This window comes from Scyliorhinus torazame, chromosome 8, assembly GCF_047496885.1.
Source record: "Scyliorhinus torazame isolate Kashiwa2021f chromosome 8, sScyTor2.1, whole genome shotgun sequence".
NCBI lineage: Eukaryota > Metazoa > Chordata > Chondrichthyes > Carcharhiniformes > Scyliorhinidae > Scyliorhinus > Scyliorhinus torazame.
In genome coordinates this window covers 226435647-226456640 of record NC_092714.1, presented here as the reverse complement: position 1 = coordinate 226456640, position 20994 = coordinate 226435647, and the positions used below count along the sequence as shown (strand labels likewise).

General features: G+C 52.7%; 1 protein-coding gene and 1 long non-coding RNA gene across 4 annotated transcripts in view; one reads left to right on the top strand and one right to left on the bottom strand.

The window, feature by feature from the left end:
- LOC140428418 (uncharacterized) overlaps nucleotides 1–5110 on the bottom strand; it is a 112780-nt gene extending 107670 nt beyond the window's left edge. For both annotated transcript variants that reach the window (XR_011948772.1, XR_011948771.1), the window contains exon 1: nucleotides 4804–5110. This is a non-coding gene — a long non-coding RNA (uncharacterized lncRNA). The remainder of the gene's footprint in view (nucleotides 1–4803) is intronic.
- LOC140428417 (potassium voltage-gated channel subfamily B member 1-like) overlaps nucleotides 1–20994 on the top strand; it is a 514844-nt gene that overhangs the window by 164328 nt on the left and 329522 nt on the right. The window lies entirely within an intron of this gene.

Sequence of the window (20994 nt, the reverse complement as noted above, 5' to 3'; positions counted from 1 at the left end):
GGGGCAATGGTCAGGGCAGACGGGGTAGACACAGACGGGTGGCTGTCCACCGTTACCGGCTGGCCCAGCGGGCACGGGACAGACTGATAGACGCCCGCTTCACTGACTAGATGGGCGTGGGAATCGGGTAGTATGGCCACAGACCGCACACCATGACAACAGCCGACCACCCACACCCCCCACCCATCCACCCACCCAGCACCCTCACCCCCCTCCCCAACCCCACACACCCCACCCGCATGCACACCACCCCCCCACTCCCAATTGCCGATCCACCGGCGGCACAACGGGCCGGGCTCACCCAGTTGCGGGTGGACGCGTGTCTATCGCAGGCCATGGAGAATGATGACAACCCGCCTCCGATGAGCTCCTGGCTCTACATCGTTGGACTATGTCTGACCCATGGCCACAGTACCACCATCCACCCGGACCATCCCTGCATGCGGCTGTGACACTGCAGCGCACGGTCCCGTCCTCTGCCCGGGGGATGTTGATGGCGGCCCAGGGGGAAGGGGGCAGACTCACCTGGGGCTGAGGTAAGACCACCCCTCACACACACACTTGCGCTCAACGTACATGACACCCCCGCACACTTTGGACAGAGCACAAAGGCAGCTTCGGTAGGTGTAACATTGACTTTAATAACCAAAGGAGTTCATGCACGTGCCCTAGCGCCTAAAACTCATCTGTGCCCTGCACCTGTGCCAACTTACTCAGTGTCTAATTGTTTGGCCTTACGGGCCCTTTGACTACGTCTACGTGGTTCCCCAGACGGTACAGCAGAACTGGAGGTGGACTCCTGTGATTCCTGCCCTCTGACACTGGATCCCTTTGGCGGCCGTTTCCTGGGGCGTCCTGGCCTAGATGGGCCAGGCTGCGGCCCGGGCGACTGGGATGGCGAGCTGCCAGCCTGTCCTGCCCGTTGCCCACCCGATGCACCTGGGACGGAAGGGGGGGAGTCCGAGGTGTCGCGGTGTACCGGGACCTCCCCTACAGAGGGAGCCGGGATGGACCACACCACCTCCTCCTCCCTCGGGGTGCCCGATGGCCCCCAGGCCTCTACATGGGTGGGATGATGCGAACGGACTGGCCATCCGACGCGCCCCCGACATCTGGCGCTGCCAGTCCTGGAGGCCCGTGCTGGTATCGACAGGGGTCTGCAGGTTTGCAGCCATGGAGCCCAGGGGGTTGTCGAACCCTGTCTGCGACAGTGCGACGCCAGCTCGCACATGGCCACTGGCGCCGATGCCCTCAGCGATGGCCTGCTGAGACTGGGCCATGGCCTGCAGAGACTGGGCCATGGCCTGCAGAGACTGGGCTATGGCCTGCTGAGACTGGGCCATGGCCTGCTGAGACTGGGCTATGGCGTTGAGCGCCTCTGCCATCTGGCGCTGGCACTGGCTCATGGCCTCCTGTGAGAGGGCAGCCATTTCCTGGGCCACAGACGCCGCCTGCACGGAAGGCCCCAGGCCTCGCAAACCGTTCCCCATGTCTGACACCGTCGCACCCATTGCCTCCACCGCGGACGCCACCCGTGCGGTGTCAGCCTGGGTGGCACGCATGACCGGGACCACTCCCAGCTCCTGGACGCGGGTGGACTCCTCCACCTGCGACCGCAGCCGCCGCAAGCCACCCGTCACCCTATTCGCTCGTCTCCGTGTCGGTGGTTGCATCGGATCTATGTGTGGGTGTGGTAACTGCAGGAACCCGGGATCCATCTGGGCGGCAGATGTTCGCTTGGCCTGGGCTGCCCTCCGACCGCCCGGTCCCTCTGCTGCTCCTACCTCCACCTGCTGTACCGGGACGGCTGTGTTGTGCGCACCAGTGAGTGTACCAGACGCCTCATCACTAAAGTGCCCAACCGTGGTGAGTGTTTCTGCGATGGTGGAGGGTGTTGGTGACAGCAGTGGCGTTGTGTCGTGCTCTTCGTCCCACTCTGAGTCCATGGCACTTTGGGGTGGGGGTTCGTCTCCACCCATCCACTCTGAGTCACTGTCCGGTATTTCGTCTTCCCGGGTAGGGGTGTCCTGGGTAGTGCTGTCCCGGGTAGTGCTGTCCCGGGTAGGGGTGTCCCGGGTAGTGCTGTCCCGGGTAGTGGTGTCCCGGGTAGGGGTGTCCTGGGTAGTGGTGTCCCCGGGTAGGGGTGTCCTGGATAGTGGTGTCCTGGGTAGTGGTGTCCTGGCTCGGATGTGACGGGGGCCCTGTGGCTGCCCCCCTCATCGCTGGGTGGTCGCTCCCGCACGTGACGGGGGTGTCGTCTCCCTGTTGCTCCAGGTCTCTCCGTCTCCCGTGGTCTCCGAGGGGCATCCTGCGGGCGTCGCATGCTGGAGGGTTCGGGTCTCTCCGTCTCCCGTGGTCTCCGAGGGGCATCCTGCGGGCGTCGCATGCTGGAGGGTTCGGGTCTCTCCGTCTCCCGTGGTCTCCGAGGGGCATCCTGCGGGCGTCGCATGCTGGAGGGTTCGGGTCTCTCCGTCTCCCGTGGTCTCCGAGGGGCATCCTGCGGGCGTCGCATGCTGGAGGGTTCGGGTCTCTCCGTCTCCCGTGGTCTCCGAGGGGCATCCTGCGGGCGTCGCATGCTGGAGGGTGCGGGTCTCTCCGTCTCCCGTGGTCTCCGAGGGGCATCCTGCGGGCGTCGCATGCTGGAGGGTGCGGGTCTCTCCGTCTCCCGTGGTCTCGGAGGGGCATCCTGCGGGCGTCGCATGCTGGAGGGTGCGGGTCTCTCCGTCTCCCGTGGTCTCCGAGGGGCATCCTGCGGGCGGTCTGCATCTGCGGGGATGGGTGCCTGGACGTTTGGTCCTGCGATACACAATGAAGCATGCATGGTTAGACATCAGGCAGTGATCAGGTGATACGGGAGAGGGGGATATAGGGGAGGGGGGATATGGGGACGGGCTGTTGGTGGCTCACTTGCTCGTGGGGCCCCGACCTCTGCATCAGCAACCTCCCGGTCCTCAGGTCCGCCAGCCAGTTCCAGGGCCCTTTCCTCGTGTACGGTCAGTGGCCTCTCATCAGCGGGCCCTCCTCCAGTCCTCACATGCTCCCTATTGTTGTGTGCGCGCTTCTCCTGGGGGGGCGGGGGGGTGGTGGCAGGGGTAAAAGGCAACAGTGTTAGGCAGGTATATGAATGCACGCCATCGGTTGCGCATGCATTGCAGAGGTTAAGGTTAGGGCTGGATTCACTTGGGGATATGGGGGATATGGGGGAGGGGGGATATGGGGGAGGGGGGATATGGGGGAGGGGGGAATATGGGGGATATGGGGAGGGGGGATATGGGGGAGGGGGGATATGGGGGGAGGGGGGATATGGGGGAGGGGGGAATATGGGGGATATGGGGGAGGGGGGAGGGGGGGATATGGGGGAGGGGGGATATGGGGGATATGGGGGAGGGGGGATATGGGGGAGGGGGGGATATGGGGGAGGGGGGATATGGGGGATATGGGGGAGGGGGGGGATATGGGGGAGGGGGGGATATGGGGGAGGGGGGGGATTTGGGGGAGAGGGGATATGGGGGATATGGGGGACGCTCACCCTGCCTGCTCTGACGAGGTCGTTCACCTTCTTGTGGCACTGGGTGCCTGTCCGTGGTGTTAGGGCCACAGCGGTGACGGCCTCTGCCACCTCCCTCCACAGACGCCGGCTGTGGCGTGGGGCAACTCTGCGGCCGTGCCCGGGATACAGGGCGTCCCTCCTCTGCTCCACCGCATCCAGGAGCGCCTCCACATCGCGTGACTCGAACCTCGGGGCTGAGCGACGGCCAGCCATCAAGTCGGGTGTTGAGGTCGGCTGTTCCGGTCGGGTGGGGGGGAGCTGCGCGGCCTTATGAGCCGTCACGCCGTGCAGCGTGTATGACGCTGCACGGCGTGAACCACTGCGCAAGCGCGGATCCCGTTACGTCGCTGCTAGCCCATTTCGGGCCGCAGACTATCGGCCCATTTTTATGACGTGACGCAAGTGGGATTTGCGCCGTTTTTTGCGCCGATCGGCGGAGTTTCCGCCGATAACGGAGAATTTCGCCCCAGATATGCATTAATGCTCCTGAATTTATAAAACTGGAGATTAAAACCCCAATTTAAATAGTAAAGGGAAAAACATTTATCCTTATAATTAATGCTTCGCTTGCAAACAACTATACAGAATTACAATAACCCACAAAATAAATGAAGTTGAGAATCGCCTAATTTTGCTTTGTAAATTTTAGATTACTCAATCCCCTTTGGTTGAACAAAGCATGGTCAGTAAAACACACATCATCATAACTTGGACATTGTTTTTATTTGACATTCTTCAGCAGAGGCAATGACGAGGTGGTATTGTTGTTGGACTAGTACTCCAAAGACCCAGAGTCAAGCTCTGGGGACCTGGGTTCGAATCCTGCCATGGCAAATGGTAAAATTTTAATGCAATCAAAATCTGGAATTATAAGTCTAAACGTGACCATGAATCGATTGTCACAAAAACCCATTTGGTGTACTAATGTCCTTTACCTTGTATGGAGATGTAAAATTTGGTACAGGATCAGGAAAGTAGTTAAACTAAGCCTGAACAGTGCTTTCTTATCATTTTGGGTCAAATCAATAGTCAGAAAATTGTGTGTTCCACAATGTCCAATTATCTGACAGATGACTTTGAGCAGCAGCGGGCCACACAAAAATGTTGCTGCGGATTCCACTTATCTTGCTCATGTTCTCGGTGTTAGCACAGAAAATTGGCACCAAATTTAGTGTGTTTTCTGTAGCCTGCAGAGTTCTTTACTATGTCATGATAGCACCTACCACTCTGTCCACTGACATTTTCATCCTTACCTTGCCTACATGTGACTCCAGATCCACAGCAATGATGGTTGACTCTTGAATGCCCCCATGGATGGGCAATAAATGCTGGTCCAACCAGCAATGTCCACATCCCATGAACAAACACGATACTATAGGCCCAATTTTAACTTGGAGGGAATTGGGCAGGCATGTGCAAAGGCCTTATTTTAACATTTGCAATATCATTTTTGCTACACTTTTTCAGGCATGGGCAGCCAAAGACCCATTTAAAGCGGGAGCGCATGTCATGAAGGTTATGGTCCTGCTTTTAAATTTTGTTAGAACAGTGGAGTCAGAGTTCTTGTTATTGTGCTGAGTCATCAGCATCCCTCCAGGTTTTCAGATGCCTCCTTGGAGGAGATGAGGGCAAAGGTACTTTTGCCAGCTATCCACACGTTGCTCAGTCCTGCCCAAAAGTGAGTGCTGATCCAGCACTTTGTTTCAGTGCCGAGAGATTCAATGAGAGCAGAAGAGCAGCCAGGATGAGCGCAGATCTTGATATTTCTCAGCAACTCTTGCAGTCTTTTCACATATCATTGCATTCATTTTCAACGGTTTTCTCCCCTCCATTATATCCTTCAGCATATGATCACAGAGACAAAACTACAACACTTATTTTTGTAATTCTAAACACATTTCTTTTTCCTATTTTCACATCAGTTGCTAACAGCATTCGCTGCTCACATCCTAACACTTGCACAATCATCAACCTCTCGGCACTCCTTTCTCACTCATGCTTTTCTCTTCATCACTTCCCCATCCTGGTTCCATCTGGCTTCTTCTCCATCTGTCAACACATGCACTAAATGCAAAGTTTCACATCCCCGCTTTTCTTTTCAACAGCCATAACTCTCGGCCTCGCTTTCTGCAGGACTATACAGCACACAATAGAAGGGAGTGGTCCAAAACCAGGAAGAGAGAATTCTAGCCTTCGCCCAGAGGATTGGGAGCCCTGGTAATTGGAAAAGCCATGAACATTCAGGAAGGTGAGGCTGGTAACTTATCTGAGTGCAAGGTGTCTACAGATTACTTGCGATCCTTCACCCACTTCAGCAAATATTTACCACTTCACAACTTCAAATTACATTTTGTAGACTGACAACTGCTAATGTCCAGCCTCGCAATGCTATTCACTTCTTGTCCCTCTTTGCTGTGCTCCAAGATCTTTTTAGCAATAACAGCTTGTTGGACCACCCCTCAGAGGAGTACTATCCTCCTGAAGAAACAGGGTCACAAATTCCATCTCTCCCAAACATTTAGACATTGACACTGCGTGAGGGTTAGATAGTGAGGTGAAAGGGTCTGCATATTATCAAATCCCAACATGAGTCAGCAGCAGCAGGTGATAGTGACTGGGGAATAGACAAGGGGACAGTTCAATTGAGGGTTAAGTCTTCTCCCAGCTCTAGTGAATAGGCCATAGATGAGGAATTGTGGAGTCCAGCAATTAAAGGAAAACTGCTTGCTTCATATGAGCAGCTATAACAACTATTGAAAGGCCTGCCAAGGAATTTTATTATGGCAAAAAATACCATTGAGGTGTCCTCTTCTAACCTGTGTGTAGTCATCTCACATGACAATAGTACTCAACACTCGACCTTGAAGATTATGGTCACCTCAAGAGATGCTGCAGCTGGGGCCTCGAAAGAGATATTCAAAGCCTCTGCAGCTTTGATGGGAGTACGAGTGCCCAGACAAGCTTTGAGTTTGAGCTGGAGAGACAGATGTCTACATTGTCCAGCTTTCAGGGAGTCACTCATTATCAGCGGTATGCCCTCCTAAGAGGCAAATAGCCCCAGCCCCACTGCCCATGACAGTCACACTATGGGAGAAACACATCTTGCCCTCGCCCTGAGTCAATAGCATGGGCAGCAGCCAGGATGTAGCAGTCTGCAGCCGGCCTCTCAGAGACTCGAGTATCAAATAATGACCAACCAAAAGCATCTCAGGAGTCTGAACTAGGGTAACAGAAGACTTCCACCAGCTTTGCTGAGGCCACTAAAGGTGCACCACAAAGGAGTAGGTCAAGTGAAGAAACCTTGTATTAAGTGCACAGAGGGTTGACACTTGTACAAAACAAATTGAAGGAAATTATAGTTTTTGGAAATAAATTTGCCACCTTAATCATAATTAGCACTTTAACCGATAGTGCGGTTTTACTGCAGCTTTTGAGTCTTCATTATCAGTATATCATTGATATAGAAGTTGGCCAGGTGACGAGATTAAAGCCGCCCCTTGCACAATTGGATTGTAGAAACCAAGTAGAAAGCAGGTCTAAACTCCATTGGGGGGATTCTCCAATAATGGGGCTATGTCCCCTCGCCGGCGTGAAAAGCGGGGCCAACCACTCCGGCATCAATGGTCCCCGATAATGGTGAATGCGCCCCTTCATAGGGGGCTAGCTCGACGCCAAGGTGATCCAGTCGGCACGGGACAGTCGGCGCGAGTTTGCGCATGTGCGCTACGGCCGGCATATTTCCGCACATGTGCGCTATGGCTGGCGTATTTCTGTGCATGCGCGGATTGGCCGGCGTGATTCCGCGCATACGCGGGGGTTCCCTTCTCGCGCCGGCCCCCGGGCAATATGGTGGAGCCCTACATGGGCCCGACGCGGAGGAACATAGGCTCCCACGGAACCAGCCCGCCCGCCAATTGGTAGGCCCCGATCGCGAGCCAGGCCACCGTGGGGGCCCCTTCCCGGGGTCGGATCCCCCCGATCCCCCTCCAGGACGGCCCACGCAGAGACACCTTCCAGTAACCCACACTGCCGGGACACGGCCGAACTCGGCGGCCACTCGGCCTGTCGGGACCTGGAGAATCGCGGGGGAGGGGCCGATTTCAATGGTCCCCGACCGGCACAGTGGGCATCCCGCGGGCGCCCGAGAATCGGCGGGGGAGAATTGGAAAGCCGGCGGCGGTGCGCAATTCTCGCGTCCCTCTGGGGATTCTCCGACCCGGCGTGGGGTCGGAGAATCCCGGCCCATAGGTTTATACTGAAATTATAAAGATTCAATTCATTTTACAGGGGTTCATTCATAGCAACTTCAATTCTTTATAGCTGCTGTTAAACAGGTCAAAGGGAATTAGTGGTGGCTGCATTTCAGTTAATGTAGTGACTTAATAATATAGAACATTACTCTTTCATGACTGCTCCATTAGTGAAGAATGAATAGGTTTTTCAAACCAAGCCAATGTAGTGTTAATTGGAACCTTCCAAGGGTCAAACACACATGGATTTACTAATGGAAAATAACCAATGAATATTCTTTTAATTAAGAATCGGGAAACATTGGGAAGTAATACAGGAGAAAACATATGTGAGTGTTTTGCGGGCATAGTGGTTCAGGTGAAAATGAAACAGATACCTTAATGAAGCCCTCGCTTGGCGTGATCCAGATAATGATATTTAAACAAGCCATCAGACTCATTTAAATATCCCGACGCTGAATTCACCCAGAACCGGGAGTCAACGGCCATGCCTGCAAGACTTCAACTGGTTTCCATAATCTTGGGCCAGGCGTGATGGCATTTCGGGGGTTCGCCCAGGCCATTAGACCCCCCTGGGTGGTAGGGGACAGGGCAGGGTGGTGCCGGGGCACTGCCAGGGTGCCAGGCTGGCAGTGCCAAGGTGCCCAGGTGTCAGGGGGCCTGGGGGAGGGGGGGGTGCATACCCATGAAAGAGGGGGAGGGGGGTTGAGGGGGCCACAGAACGCTTGGGATGATGGAGGGGGTCCTGAAAGGGAAGAGGGAGTAGAGGTCGGAACAGCCTTTCAAAATGATCTGTCTTTCAACGTTGATCACGGGAGCCACAGGCCTGATTTGCGCAACGTCTGCAATAGAGAAAAGATTGGACTCTGTGATGAAGGAAGAAATTCAGATACATGTTTATGAATAAAGGATAAATTGCACTCCTGTCGGGAGGCAGGGTGAACAAAGGCTCTTTGCCAGAAAATCTAGTCTGAAGTGATGGCTTATTGAATGAAATAAGTAGTGTGATAATTACTTGGCTGAATTACTATGACAAAGGATAGCCATTACTGATTGTAGCAGTAGCTGGACGGTCATAGATAGTGGAGAAAGAAAGTATTGTGCTAACGGTGTTCATTTTTTATTTTTTTTATTTTTAAAAATGTTTTTATTCTCCATTTTCACATTTTCCTTCAAAATTTGCACCCCACCCACAAACAGTAAATGGTAACAAATACAAAATCAATCCCCATAACAATACCAATGATGCCATCCTCCCACCACCCCAAACAACGGCCCACCTGTCAATATATGCATCCAATAAAACAAACCCTCCCACGGTGGAAACAAAAAACAAAGGAGAAAAAGAAAAAGGAGTCTGGGACCGCCCATGGTCACCATTGACCTATAGAGTCCACTCACCCTCCCCCCACTACACTCAACTCCATCCAACCTCTGAAAGATACATGATACCCAAGAGTTGTACACCCCGCCCCCCCCCCCCCCCCCCCCCCCCGCCCCAGTCGCCAACTCCTCCCGTCCACTGTAAAACTCCTCCCCCCAACATCGGTTCCTTCCCCCCAACATTCCACCCCGGCGGACTCTGTTCTGCCGGGCTCCAATGGCCACAGCCCCTCCCCCCACTTCACTCCCGTTCACTGGCCGGCTTAGACCGGCCAGCGTGGAGGCCCCCGCCCGGGTCCCTTTCTCCCTTGCCCGGCCCCAGGAAAGCCCAGAAATCCTCTTTTAGCACACAAACCCCGCATATCCACCTTCACCCCAAAGAGCCCTCATTTCGAGTGAAAGTCCCATCACTTCTCTTGTCCAAATATATACAACATTGGCTCCTTTAGCCCATACACCCGCACGCAGTGAAACAAAAAAAAGAAGAAAATACAGTCATGAGGTTACATTGGCACATGGCCATTTCTCAATTTCTCAGTTCTGCCACAGTCCTTCTGCCTTCGCAAACTCCTCCGCTGCTTCCGCCGTTCCAAAATAAAAGTCCCTGAGCTTGTAAGTCACTATCAGCTTCGCTGGATATACAATGCCGCACCGCACCTTGCTAATGTACAGTGCCCTCTTCACTCCGTTGAAGGCAGCCCGCCTCCTCACCAGCTCCACCGTAAAGTCCTGGTATACACGTTTACCAGCTCCAGCCCACTGCACCACCCACTTCTGCTTGGCCCAGCACAGGACCTTCTCCTTCGCACTGTACCTCCGGAAGCACAGAGTCACTACCCTTGGTGGCTCACTCGCCTTTGGTACAGGCCTCCATGACTGATGAGCCCGATCCAGTTCATATCGAGAGGGATCCTCCCCCGCCCCCAATAGTTTCGCCAGCATCGCAGCAAAATACTCAGTCGGCCTCGGTCCTTCAACTCCTTCGGGCAGCCCCACAATCCTCAAATTCTGTCGCCTGGATTTGTTTTCCAGGTCTTCCATTTTTCCTCGCAGATCCTTGTTAGTGTCCATCACCTTCCGCATCTCCTTCCCCATCGAGGCAAGTTGATCACCGTGCTGCAATACCGTCTCCTCCACTTCCTTCAGTGCCTCTCCTTGCTCTCGCACCTCCGCCACTGCGCTCGCCACCGCCTTTGTCACCGGGGAAATCGCCTCCTCCACCAACACACTCAAAACCTCTCTCATCTCCTTCCTCATTGTCTCCCATGTATTTTGTAAACTGCCTTTCGAATTCCGCAGCCATCACCTTAGTTATTTCTTCAGCCGTAAGCAATGCGGCCTCCCATGGTGCTCTCCTTGGTGGCCCCGCGGTTACCTTTCCACTCCCCGATGGACCTTCAGCTGTTTTCCTTACGGACGTTTTTTTGCTCACCCTCGACATTTTTCTTCACTGTGCATTCACTATGCCGCCTCTGTGCCTTCTCCCTGGTTTTGCCACCTCCGTAGACCCTGGGACCGGGTTTAAAGCCCCGTAAATGCCGTTCCCGAACGGGAGCCCTCCATTGTGCGGCGCCTCCCGCCCGCCGTCACCGGAAGTCCCACTAATGGTGTTTATTATGTCAAAGATTTCATTTTTTAAAAATACATTTTTGTTATGGAGGCAAACAGAGCACTTTGCCTGACTCTATATGAATCATCAATAAGAAAAATAATGAGTTGAAATGTTTATGAATCTATTCTTTGGTTGAAATGTTAAACTCAGGCCCTTTCTACCCTTTTGAGTGGATATAAAAGTTCCCATGACTGGCCAGTATACTACTCAATATTAATCCCTCAACCAGCATCACAAAAACTGACTGATCTGGTCATGTTTCTCGTTGCTATTTGTGGGGCCTTGCTGTGTGTAAATCGATTTCCACACTTCCCTATATTCTTTCTGAGTACACTTCAAAAGTACTTAATTGATTGAAAAACACTTTTAGGTCATTAAATCCACGACATAAATACAAATGCAGCCTTCCTTTATTGTTGAAAGAGGATTACTGGACAGGACGCTGGGAGAATTTCATGCATGAAATCTTACATTCCCTTAATAGACAGTTGGGGCTTTAGTTTAATGTCTTATTTGACACATTAGTTCTTCAGCAATGTATCCTTCCATAATTATCAAAGTGTTACTTAGACCATATGACCATAAGATATAGGAGCAGAATGCGGCCATTCAGCCCATCGAGTCTGCTCCGCCATTTGATCATGGTTGATATGTTCCTGATCCCTATTCTCCTGCCTTCTCCCTATAACCCCTGACCCCATTATTAATCAAGACATTCCATTATTCAAGAACACCAGATTTTTGCTTAAGGTGCTGTTACCTACAGGGCTACAGATCAAGATTTGGAAGGTGGAATTAAACCAAATAGTTCTTTCTTAGAACCTGAGAATGTGAGAACTAGGAGCAGGACTTGGCAATTTAGCCTCACGAGTCTGCTCCGTCATTTAATATGATCATGGCTGATCTTATCATTGCCTCAACTCCACCGTCCTGCCCATTCTCCGTAACCCTTCAACCCATTACTAATTAAAAATCTGTCCAGCTCCTCAAATTTACTCATTATCCCAGCATCCACTGCACTCTGCGGTAGCGAATTACACAGATTCACGACCCTTTGGGAGAAGTAGTTTCTCCTAATAATAATAATCACTTATTGTCACAAGTAGCTTCAATGAAGTTACTGTGAAAAGCCCCTAGTCGCCACATTCCGGTGCCTGTTCGGGGAGGCTGGTACGGGAATTGAACCCGTGCTACTGCCTTGTTCTGCATTACAAGCCAGCTATTAGCCCAGTGTGCTACACCAGCCCTCCTCATCTCTGTTTTGAATTTGCTACCCCTTATTCTGAGACTATGACCTCTCGTTCTAGAATGCCCCACAAGAGGAAGCATCTGCTCCATGTCTATTTTATCCATATCTTTTATCATCTTATACACCTCAATTTGATCTCTCCTCATTCTTCTAAACTCGAGAGAGTATCGGCCTAAGCTGCTCAATTTCTTTTCATAAGACAAACCCCTCATCTCTGGAATCAATCCAGTGAACCTCCTCTGAATTGCCTCCAATGCCACTACATCTATCCTCAAATAAGCGGATTAAAACTGTGCACAATACTCCAGGTGCGGTCTCACCGATGCCTTATACAGGTGCAACAACACTTCCTTATCTTTATACTCTATTCCTTTAGCTATAAATGCCAACATTCCATTTGTGTTTTTTATGTGGGCAGCATGGTAACACAAGTGGATAGCACTGTGACTTCACAGCGCCAGGGTCCCAGGTTTGATTCCCCGCTGGGTCACTGTCTGTGCGGAGTCTGCACGTTCTCCCCGTGTGTGCGTGGGTTTCCTCCGGGTGCTCCGCTTTCCTCCCACAGCCTAAAGATGTGCAGGTGAGGTGGATTGGCCATGGTAAATTGCCCTTAGTTACCAAAAAGGTTAGGAGGGGTTAGTGGGAAGTGGGATACGGGGATACGGTGGAAGTGAGGGCTTAAGTGGGTCGGTGCAGACTCAAATGGCCTCCTGCACTGTATGTTCTATGTTCTATTACCTGCTGTACCTACATACTAGTTTTCTGTGTACTCATGTACGAAGACACCCAGATCCCTCTTCACCAGAGCATCCCAAAGTCATTCCCCATTTAGATCATAAATTGCATTTCCATTTTTCCGACCAAAATGGATGATCTCCATCTGCCACATTTTGGCCCACTCACCTAACCTATCTGTATCCATTTATAAGGTTCTTATTTCCTCACTGCAACTTACTGTCCTACCTATTTTAGTGTTATCTGCAAATATGGCTATAGACCTTTCTATCCCTGTATCCAAATTGTTAATATAGATTGTAAATAGTTGGGGCCCAAGGACCAAACCCTCTGGCACCCCACTAGTTACATCCTGCCATCCAGAAAAAAAAACATTTATCCCGACTCTCTGTTTTCTGTCCGTCAGCCAGTCTTCTATCCAAGCAAGTAAATTACCCGTATCCTCATGGGGCGCAATTCTCCGGAAACGGCACAATGTCCGCCGACTGGCGCCCAAAACGGCGCAAATCAGTCGGGCATCGCGCTGCCACAAAGGTGCGGAATGCTCCGCATCTTTGGGGGCCGAGCCCCAACCTTAAGGGGCTAGGTCGGCGCCGGACGAATTTCCGCCCCACCAGCTGGCGGAAAAGGCCTTTGGTGCCCCGCCAACTGGCGCGGAAATTACATCTCCAGGCGGCACCTTAAGGGGCAGTGAAGGGAGTCTCTTCCGCCTCCGCCATGGTGGAGACCGTGGCGAAGGCGGAAGGAAAAGAGTGCCCCCACGGCACAGGCCCGCCCGCGGATCGGTGGGCCCCGATCGCGGGCCAGGCCACCGTGGGGGCACCCCCGGGGCCAGATCGCCCCGCGCCCCCCCCCCAGGACCCCGGAGCCCCCCCTCGCCGCCTTGTCCCGCCAGTAAGGTAGGTGGTTTAATCTACGCCGGCGGGACAGGCATCTTAGCGGCGGGACTTGGGCCCATCCGAGCCGGAGAATCGCGTGGGGGGCCCGCCAACCGGCGCGATTACCGCCCCCGCCGAATATCCGGTGCCTGGCGGGGGGTCGGAGAATCTCGCCCATGTGATCTAATCTTGTGTATTAACTTTTAGTACGGCACCTAATGAAACGCCTTCTGAAAGTCCAGACATATTACATTTACAGGATCCTCATTATCCTCTTGGCTTATTCCATGTCCAAGTCTGTAGTTGGGTTTCAACACATAATCGTATGACTCAGAAGCAAGAGTGTTTCCAACTGAGCCAAACTGACATTGCAGTGCAATAAAAGATGAATTAGGCTTGGAACCAAATTGTATTAAAATAATCTTGATCAAAATAGTGCGTTTGAGATGTGTAAGTTTGCAGATGATAAATTGTGTGGAAAATAACAATGTTGAACAGAAAATCATTGGAATTCTGATATCTCGGGAGTCTTGACAACAGGACAAGTAAATAGTAAAGTACATGTGGTTCTTAACTTGGAACAAGCTTAAAATAATGGGCGAGATTCTCCGACCCCCGCCGGGTCGGAGAATCGCCGGGGCTGGCGTGAATCCCGCCCCCGCCGGTTGCCGAAGTCTCCGGCACCGGAGATTCGGCGGGGCGGGAATTGCGCCGCGCCGGTTGGCGGGCCCCCCCCGCGCGATTCTCCGGCCCGGATGGCCCGAAGTCCCGCCGCTAAAATGCCTGTCCCGCCGGCGTAGATTAAACCACCTACCTTACCGGCGGGACAAGGCGGCGCGGGCGGGCTCCGGGGTCCTGGGGGGGGGCTCGGGGCGATCTGGCCCCAGGGGGTGCCCCCACGGTGGCCTGGCCCACGGGCGGGCCTGTGCCGTGGGGGCACTCTTTCCCTTCTGCCTTCGCCACGGTCTCCACCGTGGCGGAGGCAGAAGAGACTCCCTCCACTGCGGGAATGCCGTCAGCGGCCGCTGACGCTCCCGCGCTTGCGCTGCCCGGAGATGTCATTTCCGCACCAGCTGGCGGGGCACCAAAGGCCTTTCCCGCCAGCTGGCGGGGCGGAAATTCGTCCGGCGCCGACCTAGCCCCTTTGCGGCTCGGCCCCCAAAGATGCGGAGCATTCCGCACCTTTGGGGCGGCGCGATGCCCGACTGATTTGCACCATTTTGGGCGCCAGTCGGCGGACATCGCGCCATTTCCGGAGAATTTCGCCCAGAGTGTGTAATTGTGATATATCTGCAAAGAAATAGATCAGGCAGAGATCTTGATGTGAAAACTGGCAAAACACTGGAAGCATCATAACTGTGGATGTAGCATTTCCAAGGACAAATAGAATGTCAGATGTATTAATAGTTCCAGAGAACACAAATCCAAGGAAGTTACATTGACACTCAATAAAACAAGTGAAATATTATGTGACCATAATCACAAATTATATGAAGCCACTGGCAAGGGTTCAAAGAAGGGCAATGAAGATGGTTCAAAGTCTTAGCATTATTGAGACATGAAGGGAGGTAAATCTCAGCTCACAATTAAGGGAGAATGACATGTTCTCAAAATAGTGAAAGAAACTTATGTTAAACGCAGTGAGGTATTTTTAGCCAAAGATCAGAGAACTAAAAGTCATTTATGTGAACGAAATGCACATGAAAGACCATTTTTTTAATGCTGTGAATCACTGATTTATGGGATAGCCTCTTCCAAGTATGTGAATGCTGGCTCAGCTATCGCATTCCCAGTCAAAATGGATTGATCTCAGATTCATCGGAGAGTAAAACAGTTTGAAATTGGTTCAGGGAGAAGAGAGCTGAAAATGCGCAATGGGGCATTTACAAAGGACCAGATGCAATGGGGTTGTTGACAATAGTTTAGTAAACTTTCATACGATATTTGGTTTTCCTGAAAATAACCTTACATAATCATTTTAAACCTGTAACAATTTCCTTTAATTGCCCCATTAGAAAGTATTTAAATGAAATTCCCAGGATGTATATTAAATATTCTCCTTTTGTAAGGGAATTGTCCTCTGCCTTTTAACTACTATATATTGATTCTTCCTAAATCCTGGATAGATGTAACTGAGGAATTTCCAATCCAAGACCCAACCTGGTGTGCAATTTATATTTACTCTTTTCATTGGACCATTAGTCGTTTAGAGATACACATTTCAGACACAGGGCACGATCCAGGGACCGCTTTGCGCCTGGTGTAGATCGGAACATGCCAGGGTGAATAGGGGAGAGGTAAAATCACGCTTCTCGCCGGGCGCGAACCATTTTGCGATTCATTCAGCCCACTTCCAATGGCGAGTTCCGGATCTCGCCCCAAAATGGCGAGACTATCATTAACCCTAATTTGCATTCATTTCGATCTCATTAACGAGATTGAAGTTGAATGCAGCGGCCTCCTGGGAATGACCCGATTCCCAAATTTTTTTAAATGATTTTAGCGTCATTTCCAAAAACATGAAGCTGACACAATGGCTACTGACGGGAAGTGAGGAGGTGAGTAGCCATATACGTTTTCTGGCATGCAGCTCAAGAGCACCAGAAAGTCATTTTCATCCCTTTTGACTGTGAGCAGCCTTTAGCCACGTCTCAGAGGATGATTTGTGCACCACATATCAAGCAAACTCTGATGCCTGAACAGTGTGCTTGTACTCTAGGAGCATCAGCTGCCAAGAATCAAAACTAAAGAGCAGGACTTCATCACAGAGGACCCTCTCGTGGCAAAGGGTAAGTGTGGGGATGAGCGGAGGGCAGCTGAGAACAGTCTCCCTAATGTTCCCGGCAGAGGTCTGAGGTCTAGAGGCTCCTGATTTGGCCCGGAGTGAGTGTGCAGAGCAAGGTTTGCCAGCACAACTGGCTCACTGGATGGCACTCAGAGACGTGGGACAGTCATGGTAAGGGTGGGCGAGGGTTGGGAGATTTGAGGGTTCCGGGATGGAAGCCCAAACTGATTTTCCGTCTCTCTCCTCCAATTCCTTCCAGATAAAATGATGTTTGCTGGTGTAGATCCCGCTGAAGCTGCCCTCACATTCTTTGCGGCAGCCGTAGCGAGCAGATGCTCGAGAAGGCAGGAACACTAACACGGGCTGGAGGTGGCACCACATGTACAGGAGGCTGTCGCAAACCCTGAAGACCCAGCCATCCATCAGGCTGAGGGGGGACCCTGAAGGGGAGGCCAGCAAAGGTGCAAGGTGTACAGGTGTCGTTAGTCATTCCATAATCTGATGGACACCATATGCCCAGAAAGCTGCATCTCATCAGAGAGACTGTACGACACCTGTGCCATGCCCTTGTGTTCATGGCACCCATGGTGGAGGAGGCTACCTGCTCCCGCTGGCCGTGAAGGTCACTGCAGCGCTCAACCTCTATGCCACTGGGTCATCCCAGTGCTCAAGCGCGCTTCAGAGTTATATATCACAATCTTCCACCCACAGGTGCATCCGGAGGTGACGGATTCTCTGTATTCCCGAGAATCCGATCGTATCTCCTTCGACCTGGACCAGGCACACCAAGACGCCTGGGCTGCAGGATTTTCTGTCATCGCCAGGATACCTCGGGTCCAGAGGGGTCATCAATGGCATGCAAGCATGACCACTGGGACATCAGGAAGTGTCCTATATTCCACTCCCTGAATGTTCAGATCATTTGCGACCACCACCTCAGGATCATGAACATATGTGCCCACTAACCAGGGAATGTGTATGACAGCTACATCCTGGGGCACTTGGAGATCCCCAGTAACTTCGAGGACCACCCCAGGATGACATGTTGGCTCATGGGGGACAAGGATTATCTGCTGAAGACATGGCTAATGACTCTGGTGCGGAGGCCTGAGACCGAGGTGGAGACCCTATACAATGAGGCCCATGTTGCCACCCATGCTGGCATTGAATGGTGTATTGGGTTGCTGAAAAGGTTGTCAATGCCTTGACTGCTATGGCGCTGCCCTACAGTGCACTCCCCAGAGGGTCTCCAGCTTTGTGGTGGTATGCTGTGTCCTCCATAATCTTGCACAGCAGTGAGGTGGCATGCTAGAGGAGGAGGAGGAGGAGGAAGGACATGCAGCCTCAGGAGGAGGCGGACCAGGAGGGGCTGGAAGATGAACCCGAGGAGTAGCTGGAAGATGGAGGACAGGCTGTGACAAGGGTCCACATGCCAGGTGGATCAATGAGGCCCTCATCGTCTCCAGACTCTCCTAGAATGAGGCAGTGTCCATCAGCTCAACACCCCGCAACCCCCCCATTTCCTTCCCCCACCTTCCCACCTCCCCCTCACTCCTCCCATCCTCCGCACGCTTAACACTGCCCCCTCCCTAGGGCAGCACGGTGGTGCAGTGGGTTAGCCCTGCTGCCTCATGGCGCCGAGGTCCAAGGTTCGATCCCGCTCTGGGTCACTGTCTGTGTGGAGTTTGCCGTTTCCCCGTGTTTGCATGGGTTTCACCCCCACAACCCAAAAGATGTGTAGGGTAGATGGATTGGCCATGCTAAATTGCGCCTTAATTGGAAAAATTTAATTGGGTACTCTAATTGTTTGTTTTTTTTAAACACTGGCCCCTCCCCGACCACCCTGTTCCCCCCTCCAAGGGTCAGCGTAACATCAATTCAGGATGATGGGCCTGTGTTGGTACTGTCAACAGGTCACTCTACAAGGCAGGAGAGTGATGGGGTGACAAAAGCCCTGGTGCACCACAGTTTCTGCGAAAGTCTGACTCCTGTCTTACTGCTGACAGCATTCTCACACCCATCCTCATGACGGAATCTGCATCGGGGGCTTCTGATCTTGGCCCACTGTGCCCCGGAAGGCAGGGGTGGGAGGAGCAGAGGGAAAGAGGGGATAGGGAGTAGGCAGGCCCACTGTGAAGATTAACGTGACAGAGGCTTCACATATATGAGGTGTAACATGTTTTATTAGTGAACATTTTACTGTGACAGATTTCCATTCCCCCCAGCTACAGATAGTGACCTCACCAGTACCCACTCAGTGCTCCTCAAACTTCTTGATTTTCTGTGGTCTACTGCTATCTCTAACTGTATCCCCAGGATGCGCATCTGAGGTGGAGGCAGCCTGCTGCTTTCTGCACCCTGTGGCCTTTGATGCCTTGGACATTCTCAGGAGGGCCTGGAGCAGGAGGGTGCTGGCCGACGTACTGGTGTCAGTCGATACCATGCCACCCTCTTACGCCCACTGTCCTTGAGATGCGCCGGTGTCAGGAGGGGGGGTTCACAAAAACTGGAGACCGCCGTCGTCTCCTTGCTGGCAGGCCCCGGGTTGGCCTTCAGCGCTTCCTCCTCCCAGATGGTGCCCATAGGGCCCCAAGGGATTCCATGGGATAGAGGGGCAGCTGGAGTGAGCTCCAAAGGCCACTGGGTTATCTGGTGCTGCCAGTCCCAGAGCCTCCCCTTTGTCTGCACTATGGTGTTGATGTCCTCAGTGATGGTCCTCAGTGACTGAGCCAATCTCTGCAGTGACTCGGCAATGTGCATCTGTGTCTGGGACAGTCCCTCAGTGACTGGGAAATGATGTTGAGACCCTCAGCCATGGTCATCACAGACTGAGCCATGTCTCGGACACCACCGTCAAGGCACAGACGATGTGCTTCACTGCGGCCGCCTCCCTAGCAGTGTTGACCTCGGTGCCTCGTATTGTTGGCACAACCACCTGCGCCTGAAGCCGATGGGACTCCTCCAATCAGTCTTTCAGTGGCTGGAATGTCACTGGCGCCCCCGCCTGAATCTCACGGCTCTGACATATCACCTGCATGACCTCGGGAGAACCTTGTCCTGAGGCTCGGCATCTGACTGGACTCAGTTGTGTCCTGGGATCCAGCAGACCTTCGACTGCTCGCGGCCTTGGATGTTCCTGCCTTCACCTGATGTGTATCAGCAACTGTGTGGTGCTCATCAGTTTGTGCCCCAGAAGCCTGTCCACTAATGCCGTCCACTGAGGTGTGTGTCGCTGGGCTGGTGGAAAGGGGAGGTGGTCGTTGTGATGCCTTGATGGTGGTCTCCTCGGAGCTCTCCTCTGAGGTGTTCTCTTTAGTAGCAGGAAGGGGGACAACTCCAGATGGCCCAGCCTCATCAGATGTAGATCCTGCAAGACTATGGATACGTGGTCAGTGAGAGGGAAGAATTATTTTGTCTAACATGAATAACTCACTTGAGACAGATCTTCTGGGTGATGGGGCATTGGATCCTCACCTCTGTGGCGCAGACCAACCTCACTGTCAGTGACTGGTGTCTCCTTGGATGACCCCGTGATTTCCAGGGCCCATTCCTCGTCGGGGATGAGGACTCGTATCTCTGGGATTCCACCCCCGCCTTGGCCCTTTCCCGTTTATCATGGGCTACCTTCCCCTTAGGGGACAAAGAGAGAGCATATTGAGCTGCATGCTTGATGGTCAGGGGGGGATTTGCAGCAGGTGGCATGTGTGGGCACTGCCCCTGGATATGAAGGGAATGTGCTGGTGGGTTCCACGGGGTGCTGAGGAACAAGCATGAAGATTGGATGTGAGGAGGGCGTGAGGTGTCAGCCAGACGATTGGTGGCGGGAGAGGTTGGGAATTTGCGGGGTGGCTGGCGGAATTGATGCCAGGAAAAAGGTGGTAACTTACCCTTGCAATTCATTGGAGGTCGTTGATCTTTTTCCCACATTAGACGCCGGCCCTCCTGGTCATGCTGCCCCTACTGATCGCCACTGTCACTGCCTCCCAGGCGGCATTGCTGACCCTCGGGGGAACAGGGTGGCCCGCCTCTCATCCACAGTGTCGAGAAGCCTTGTGGGGTCGCCATCCCCAAGTGATGAGTAGGTCTGCCATGCTTGCGTGATGACTGGGTGTGAATGGTGAGGGAGCTTTTAAAAGCAGCTCGCCTTGTTAGCGGCAAGCAGCTGAGGCGCGAGTCAGGAGAATCAGACAGCCAGCAAGCCAGTAATGTTGAGAATCTCATGGGGACTCTTTTTTAGCACGATGTTCCATTGAATACGAGCCACGATCCCACCAACGCGGCCATCACGCAACATCCTGCCAAACATCCCCAAAACCGGACTTTAACTTTGGTCTGCTGACTCACGCCTATAGATGCTGAACAAAAGATTAGTTTGCATTGTTCATTTCTACACTCCAAAACTGATATTCCATCAGTATATTTCCAAGCATTGACCTGCAGAGCAATATGATCAAACTTGCAGTCTTCCGGTTGTGACCATGGAGTGAGTGGTCACATACAGGGCTGTTCATGCTTAAAGTCACAGAAAAGGGCTCTTCTCACACAGATCCAG